Source organism: Sphaerodactylus townsendi, linkage group LG13 (assembly GCF_021028975.2).
Source record: "Sphaerodactylus townsendi isolate TG3544 linkage group LG13, MPM_Stown_v2.3, whole genome shotgun sequence".
Classification (NCBI taxonomy): domain Eukaryota; kingdom Metazoa; phylum Chordata; class Lepidosauria; order Squamata; family Sphaerodactylidae; genus Sphaerodactylus; species Sphaerodactylus townsendi.
Window position 1 is genome coordinate 4,535,074 of NC_059437.1, and position 9,122 is coordinate 4,544,195.

The 9,122-nt window shown below is 51.1% G+C and overlaps 1 non-coding gene across 1 annotated transcript; it reads right to left on the reverse strand.

The window, feature by feature from the left end:
• Positions 1–688: 688 nt before the first annotated feature.
• On the reverse strand, positions 689–795 carry LOC125443179. The gene has a single exon (XR_007246082.1). It is a non-coding gene; the product is annotated as a U6 spliceosomal RNA (small nuclear RNA).
• Positions 796–9,122: the final 8,327 nt, after the last annotated feature.

The window sequence follows — 9,122 nt, forward strand, 5'->3', positions numbered from 1 at the left end:
AACCTTTTCGAGACCGAGTGCCCAAACTGCAACCCAAAACCCACTTATTTATCGCAAAGTGCCAACACGGCAATTTAACCTGAATACTGAGGTTTTCGTTCAGAAAAAACGGTTGGCTCCGAGGTGCGCGTTACTCAGGAGTAAGCTTGGTGAAGCAACCATGCAACGCTTTGAATGGGTGAATCACGACCCTAGGAGAGTTTACTCAGAAGCAAGCCCCATTGCCAGCAACCGAGCTTACTCCCAGGTAAAGGATTGTGCTCAGGCCAGCCTAGATGTGTGCGTGTGTGTGTGATTTTCCACCCCGCCCACACGATGAACTTGGCACACGTGCCCACAGAGAGGGCTCTGAGTGCCACCTCTGGCACCCGTGCCATAGGTTCGCCACCACTTGACTAGGACCTGGGAAATCCAGGTTCCTTTTTTTTTTAATAGATTTTTATTGTATAGAATAATTATGCATTTGTTACATTCAATCTCTTCATTTCATCTATACATTTTTTCATTCCCCCCTCCCCCCCTTTCTATTAATTGTTTTATGCAAGCAGTAGGAGATTCATTCTTCTTATTCTCTTATTCCATAGTTCTTTGTTAAATCCGGCTTCTTCCATCCATGTTTCATACATTGTCCATAATTTCATTATATCTTCCATCTTTTCTTCCCATAGTTTTTTGTCAGTTTCTCAAAAAAAATATGGAACGCTTCACGAATTTGCGTGTCATCCTTGCGCAGGGGCCATGCTAATCTTCTCTGTATCGTTCCAATTTTAGTATATGTGCTGCCGAAGCAAGCACAGGAAATCCAGGTTCCAATCCCCACTTGCACCATAGATGCTTGCTGAGTCACCTTGGGCCAGTCACACATTCTCAGCACTGACCCTGGCTCATTCTTGGATAGGAGACCTCCAAGGAATACCACAGTTGTGGAGACAGGCAATGGCAAACCACCTGTCAGCGTCTATTGCATTGAAAACCACCAGGAGTCAGCTACGGCTTGATGACAAAAAATAAATTTAAACAACTGCTAACAGCAGTTGACTCGGAACCCTGACACCTCAGAATTCTTATGCTCCAACTTAAGAGTCCAGGACCCAAATACCAAACTGGATCCTTCCCATTCTTCTATCTGGGGATATTTCCATACATCTTGGAATGTTTGGAATATGCTGCTTCAGGAGGTGGTGATGGCCACTAACCTGGATAGGCGTAGCAGGGGCATAGTGGCTAAGAGCAGGTGCATTCTGTGCATTCGTAGTGGCTAAGTGCATTCATAGTGGCTAAGAGCAGGTGCATTCTGATCTGGAGGAACCAGGTTTGATTCCCCGCTCTGCCGCTTGAGTTGTGGAGGCTTCTCTGGGGAATTCAGATTAGCCTGTGCACTCCCACACACGCCAGCTGGGTGGCCTTGGGCTAGTCACAGCTTCTCGGAGCTCTCTCAGCCCCACCCACCTCACAGGGTGTTTGTTGCAAGGGGGGAAGGGCAAGGAGATTGTAAGCCCCTTTGAGTCTCCTACAAGGAGAGAAAGGGGGGATATAAATCCAAACTCCTCTTCTTCTAAAAAGGGCTTGGACAGATTTATGGAGGAGAAGTCAATCTCTGGCTACCAATCTTGATCCTCCTTGATGTGAGATTGCAAATGCTTTAGCAGTCCAGGTGCTCAGGAGCAGCAGCAGCAGCAGGCCCTTGCTTTCACATCCTGCACGTGAGCTCCCAAAGGCACCTGGTGGGCCACTGCGAGTAGCAGAGTGCTGGACTAGATGGACTCTGGTCTGATCCAGCAGGCTAGTTCTTATGTTCTTATCTTGGAAACTAAGCAGGATTGGCCTTGGCTAGCCGGATCTTGTCAGATCTCTGAAGCTAAGCAGGGTCGACCCTGGCAAGTATTTGGATGGGAGACTGTGGAGGCAGACAATGGCAGACTACCTCTGAATGTCACTTCTCTTGAAAATCCCCCCAGGAGTCACCATGCATTAGATGTGACTTGACAACTCTAAATAAATAAAAAGGAAAGCTTTTGAGAGTCAATGAAGCATTGGTCTCTAAGGTGCTACTGAACTCAACTCTACCGCTGTACATCTCACAACTCTGATGGAAGCTTCCCAATACAGGTGCTCTAATTTTGCTCCTCTATCATTATAAACTGCCTAACAGGTTTGACTACCCTACTAGTACCTAAATCTGCTAGTAAATGTGGTGATAGGTTAGCTGTATTTGTGCTGCTGCTGTCTGTCATAGCAACCTTTTAAAGACTCAGGAGCCTTGTCAGAACATGAGTTGGCAACCCCATTCATCTTTCTTTTAGCACTCCTTTGCTAACGCTGTTCTTTGAATGCCTTGGAGTGTTCCAGTATCTGTTTTAGTATTTTGCTAGACACCCTCTGCCCCACACTATCCTTGGCTACCTTCAGATAGGATTCACACAAGAAGGGTGCTCAGAGAGTCTTCCAAGTTATATTTGTATAGATGTACTCTAGCAATGTACTCTGAATATGAAGATTTCCTAGCAGCAACTGTTGGATCATCTTAAATCTGTCTATCCCATTGTAAAGCCATTTATACCTATGGTAATCACTATCTCCACTGCAACAAATTCCACAACTCAGTTACTCACTGGGTACTGTTCCTACTGCCTATCAATTTCATTCAGTGCCCGACTACTAGTACCCTGTTTCCCTGAAAATAAGACATCCTCTGAAAATAAGACATAGTAGAGGTTTTGCTGAAGTGCTAAATATAAAGCATCCCCCAAAAGTAAGACACAGCAAAGTTTTTGTTTGGAAGCATGCCCGTCAAACAGAACACCTGAGCATGCAGCTGTGGAGTGGAATAATAAGACATCCCCTGAAAATAAGACATAGCGCATCTTTGGGAGCAAAAATTAATATAAGACACTGTCTTATTTTCGGGGAAACACGGTATTATGGGGGGAGAAACAGCTCCCTCCCTACATACTTTTACAAAACTCTAGCTGCCTCCCCACCCCCCACCTAATATGTCCCAGGTTATTCAGCTTTTCCTCACAGGAAAGTTGCTCTGTTCTCATGATGACCTGGGTTGCTCTCTTCTGCACTTTTCCCTATTCTGTAAAAAACTTTTTTGAGTTACAGCAACCAGAACTGCGTGTAGCATTCCAAATGAGGTCGCGCTATGGCTCTAGAGAAGAATTGCATTTCAATATTGACCATTTTACTCTCCGTCACTTCCCTTCTAATCCCCAGGATGGAATTTGTCATTTTCACTGTTGCCACAAACCAAGTCGGCGTGTTCATTGAGCTATCTGCTTTAAGCTCAAGATCTCGTCCAGTCATGGTCTCGCTCATTTCAGAACCCATCAGCATATATATTAAAGCATGTTAAAGTTAAGATTTTTTGTTCCAGCGTACATCACCTTACCAGTTATTAAGTATGATGGTCCAAAACCTCAACTAGGCTTGAGATACCTTCCAAGACTGGCTAGTAGTTGCAGCTTGAAGTGGGGACATGTGGTTTGATATATGTAGTTTGTTTTGATAGCAGAGTCACTGGGGCTTTCCAAGTGCTCCATGATACATAATTTTCCTATGAGCCCAGTTGAATGCATGTGTCTTGAGGCATGGGTTATATCTTTTGTTTTCCTGCTGATTATCTTGTTATTTGCCGAAAGATGATCTTTGCCTTATTTCTAGCTTTCTCATTGGTGAGATTCTCTTGTTGCTCAGATGGGTGTTTTCCTGCAGTGAACTATTGAGGAAACAACAGGAATAACTTGTTTGCTTTGTTGCTGATGTCCTTGGGTTTGGATGACTTTCCCACCTTTCACAAAAGTTGCTTCTAGGGACATTCTTCTCCCCTTGGAAGCCATCCTTTGCCTCAGAGAGGGTGTGACCTCTCCATGATGGTTCCTTCTGCCAAGTGAGTTGGGCAGAAGTGGTCAATGCTTCTTTCGGTGTGTCCACCTGCCCAAAGTGTATGTTCCTTTGTTGTGTTCTGTGGGCGAGTGGCAGTGTGGTACCATACGGAGGTGGGCCAGTGCCAACATGCGTTGGTTGACTGCTTCCATACATGGATGACTTGGGGTTTTTTTGTGGGCCTGTCACTCTGGATTGGTGAGTGTTGGGTGGTGGACTCCAGCACACTTGCATTGGCTCCCAGTGGAATTCCGAATCATCTTCAAGGTGTGGGTTCTGACCTTTAAGGCCTTACATGGCCTGGGACCCTCGTACCTTAGAGACCGCATTACCCCATATGCCCCTACTCGGCCTCTGCATTCAGCAGAGGCCAATTTGCTGGTGGTTCCTGGCCCCTCAATGATGCGGCTGGCCTCCACAGGGGCCAGGACCTTTACAGCCCTGGCCCCAGCCTGGTAGAACACTCTTCCTCCAGCTGTCCGGGCCCTGTGGGACCTTAATGAATTCCGCAGGGCCTGCAAGACTGAGTTGTTCCGCCGGGCCTTTGGAGTGTCCAGTCGCTGATTAGGGCGCCCCCCCCCCACTCATTTACCTTAACCATTCTTTTGTTTACATCTATGCTACCCTCTTAAGGAGGAGTCTGACCGTTCCCTCCTTTTGGGGAGGTTTTTTAAATTGGGTTATGGGACGCCTGTCATTATCATATTGACCGCTGTTTTAATGGTTTTAATGTATGTAATAATTGTTTATTTTATGATAAACTGGATATTTGATGTTGTTGTACGCCGCCCAGAGCCCCTAGGGGATGGGGCGGTCTACAAATCTAAACAATAAATAAATTAAATAAATAAATATTTTTGGAATTTTTTTCTGCTGACTGAACATAGGATATATCAGTGCCAACTAAAGTGCATATTTCTTAACAAATGTGATTGTAGTTTGTCGTGCCTTTAAGATTAATGGGCCGTACATAACTCTGACAACATAGAATAGAAATGTGTGATGACAAAATTTGGGGAGCGTGTGAGGAACAGAAGCCTTGAACATCAACTTAATGGTCTACTCTACAGGCAAAAATAAATTTTCTAGTCCAACTGGTTTTTGACACTTAAGCCACATCTAAAGTTTCCAAGGGGGAAACTAGATTCCAACAGAAAGACTAGCCTGGGATTTAGTAAATGGGCGTAGGTTTGACCTGGAAGACACAGGTGCCTGTGGAGTAAAAGGCAGAATTCCCAGGCCCCTTGGCATCCACTGACTGGCCCAGTGCCGATTTAGGTAGCCCACCAGGGCACCTCTGCGTGCCTATGTGCGCTTTTGAAAACAAGACTCCTCCGAGGAGGTTCCGGCTTGCTGACTCAGAGGCCAGCCGGCTTATTTGTTTCTCCTCAAGCTCAAAGCCAACTCAGGTCATGTGAATTATGTAGCAGGGGCATTTCCAGCTCTGTTTTCACAAAGGTGTGCGGCCCAGGTACCTGACGGGGTGGGGGGGGGAGGGGTGGGGACACCTTTGAAAGGAAAAACAAAACAAAACCCACAACAAAAGTGTGTGTGTGTATGGGGGGGGCTGACGTTGTTAAAGACTTTCCTGACATGGTTTTAGTGGATAATGAGTTGGGGGGGGGGGGAGATGAGACAGGTGGACTGCAAATGAAAGCGGGGGGGGGGTTCCTCTGCTCGCCAGGTCGAGAGACCCCCCCAGAAGCTACCTATGACTAGCAGGCGACTAATGCTGACGTTGTTAAAGACTTTCCTGACATGGTTTTAGTGGATAATGAGTTGGGGGGGGGGGGGAGAGATGAGACGGGTGGGAAGCAAATGAAAGCAAATGAAAGCGGGGGGGGGGTTCCTCTGCTCGCCAGGTCGAGAGACCCCCCCAGAAGCCACCTGTGACTAGCAGGCGACTAATGCTGCCGTCTCTCTCTCTCTCTCGTCCCTCATTTTAAACCCACCCCCCCCTTTCCCAACTTCCTCGTCGTGTCTCCTACCTTTTGAAATCTCCTCATAAACACCTGCTTTCGCCCCCCCCTTTCCTCCTCCTGCCCCTTCCCGCTTTATCCCCCCCTCCCCCAACGGTGCTCGGCCTTCCATTCCGTTGACCCCCCCCTCCCCCACTCTTCCCGCCTTTTTCTCCTCATCCTCGCCTCCCCCCCTCCCCTCCCCTTCGCCCCCCCTCAACCGCGTTCGGATCTCCATTCCGCCAAACCGCCCCCCCCCGCTCTTCCCGCCTTTTTCTCCTCATCCTCGCCTCCCCCCCTCCCTTCGCCCCCCCCCCCTCAACCCGCGTTTCGGATCTCCATTCCATAAACCGCCCCGCCCTTCCCTTTTTCTCCTCATCTCGCCTCCCCTCCTTCGCCCCCCCTCAACCGCGTTCGGATCTCCATTCCGCCAAACCGCCCCCCCCCCTTCCTGGGCCTTTTCTCCTCTCATCTCTCGCCTCCCCCCCTCCCCTTCGCCCCCCCCCTCAACCGCGTTCGGATCTCCATTCCATAAACCGCCCCCCCCACCTCTTCCCCGCCTTTTTTCTCCTCAATCCTCGCCTCCCCCCACCTCCCCTTCGCCCCCCCCTCAGCCCGCGTTCGGATCTCCCATTCCACCGACCGCCCCCCACCCCTGCCTTCTTCCGCCTTTTTTCTCCTCATCCCTCGCCTCCCCTCCTTCCTTCGCCCCCCCTCAACCGCGTTCGGATCTCCATTCCGCCAACCCGCCCCCCCCCCGCCCTTCCCGCCTTTTTCTCCTCATCCTCGCCTCCCCCCCCCTCCCCTTCGCCCCCCCTCAACCGCGTTCGGATCTCCATTCCGCCAAACCGCCCCCCCCCCGCCCTTCCCGCCTTTTTTCGCCCCCTTCCCTCTTCTCCTGAGCCTCGTCCCCTTTCTTCCTCCGTCCCTCCCCGGCTGCAGGCGGAGCGGGCCCGGCAGGAGGAGGAGGAGGAGGAGGAGGAGGCGTCGGCGGAGGCGGGGCGGGCGGGCTCACGTCCCCCGGCCGGCCGCGCGGCCCCCCCGCCATGGGTCGGAAGCGCTGCTGCGTGGGGGGAGACGGCTCCAAGATGGCGGCGGGTTGCTGCGGGGTGAAGAAGCAGAAACTCTCCAGCTCCCCTCCGTCGGGCTCGGCCGGCCCGGGCGGCGGCGGCTCCCACTGCGGCGGGGCGGCGGCGGCGGCGGCGGGCTCGGGGGGCGGCGAGCCGGGGTCGCTCCCGCCGCCGGGCAGCAGCGCCCGCCTCAACGGCCTCGGGGGGCTGGCGGGGGGCGCCCTGGCTCCGTCGCCGCTGCCGCCCAACTGCGGCGGGGGCCCCGGCGGCCTCTCCGGCCCGGCCGCCGCCGCCGCCGCGCTGCTCGCCTCGCCCGGGGCCGGGCCCGGCGGCTGCAGGAAGATGGTGGTGTCGGCCGAGATGTGCTGCCCTATAGCTGGGCGATGCTCTCACTGTCACCTGTGGCAGGGGTGGCCTTGTGCCCCCGCAGTGCCCCCCTTCACCAGCACTGACCCTAGTAAGTCTCTCTCTCTTGGACCCAGGCTGGGAGGGCTGAACTCAGTGACCTTTGGCCACCCCCCCCCACACACACACACACCGAGCGCCTTCCAAAGTCTGAGGGCACCCCCCCCTTTATGCCTAATAACTACTAATAATAACGACATGCCTAATAAAGGTCTCATTGTATTGTATTGTATTGTACTACTAATAATAATGGAGCTGGCTGAGGGGCACCCCCCCTTTATGCCTATGGTATGCTTCAACTAGTAATGGGGCTGTCAGAGTTGGCACCCCCCCCCCTTTATGCATAACACTACTACCACACACATGTCTGAGGGGCACCCCCCCTATGCCCACAATTGCTGTTATTTCAATAATGGGCCTGTCTGAAGTGCACCCCCCTTTATGCCTAATAATTGCTACGGCCACACTAGCTGGTCTGAGGCACCTTTTATGCATAACAATTGCTACTAATAATAGTAAGGGCTGTCTGAGGGGGCACCCCTTTATGCCTATGGTGCTGCTACTTCACAATAATGGGGCTATAGAGGGCACCCCTCATGCTACCTATCGCTGCTACTAATGGGTTGTCTGAGGGGCACCTTTATGCCTTACCACACTACACACAATACAGTCCTGAGGGGCACCCCCCTTTATGCCTAATAATTGCTGCTACTAATAATGGGGCTGTCTGAAGGGCACCCCCCTTTATGCCTACACTGCTACACAATAATGGGCTGTCTGAGGCACCCCTTATGCCTAATAATTGCTTTACTAATAATGGGGCTGTTCAGCGGGCACCCCCCTTTATGCCCACACTGCTACTAATCATCATGGCCACCTGGAGGGCACTTGCCTTTATCGCCTAATAATTGCTGCTACTAATAGTAGGACTTGTCCTGAAGGGCACTTGTTTATGCATAAATACTACTACTCACACACACTGGCTGCCCAGGCACTCTTTATGCCTAGCCAATTGCTGTTACCACAATGGGCTGTCTTTGAAGGGTACCCCCTTTATGCCTACAATTGTTAAATTTCACAATAATGGGGCTGTCTGAGGGCACCCCCCCTTTATGCCTAATAATTGCTGCTACTAATAATGGGGCTGTCTGAAGGGCACCCCCCTTTATGCCTAATAATTGCTACTAATAATAATGGGGCTGTCTGAGGGGCACCCCCCCTTTATGCCTAATAATTGCTGCTACTAATAATGGGGCTGTCTGAAGGGCACCCCCCCTTTATGCATAACAATTACTACTAATAATAATGGGGCTGTCTGAGGGGCACCCCCCCTTTATGCCTAATAATTGCTGCTAATAATAATGGGACTCTCTCCAGACTCGTTATGAGGCTTTGGGCAAAGTAGACCTCAGACATGCAGCTTCTGCCTCCTCCCCAACATGTCTGTGAGGCCCCTCCAGCCACTTTCGGAGAAGCCCCCCCTCCCCCTTCCCTTTGTCAATAGGGAAGTGGATCCCTGATCTATTTCCAGCATTTACTTAAATCCGAGACTTTTTCCCCCCCATGGGAGTGTCATTGAAAATAGGACGGGGAGGGGGGTCGCCTCCTGTTCTCCTATATGTTATGGTGGGAGCGGGTCGTCTCCTTTTCTCCTATATGTTATGGGGGGAGGGGGTCGTCTCCTGTTCTCCTATATGTTATGGGGGAGGGGGTCATCTCCTTTTCTCCTATATGTTATGGGGGAGGGGGTCGTCTCCTGTTCTCCTATATGTTATGGTTGTGTCCAATAATAACATTTTGT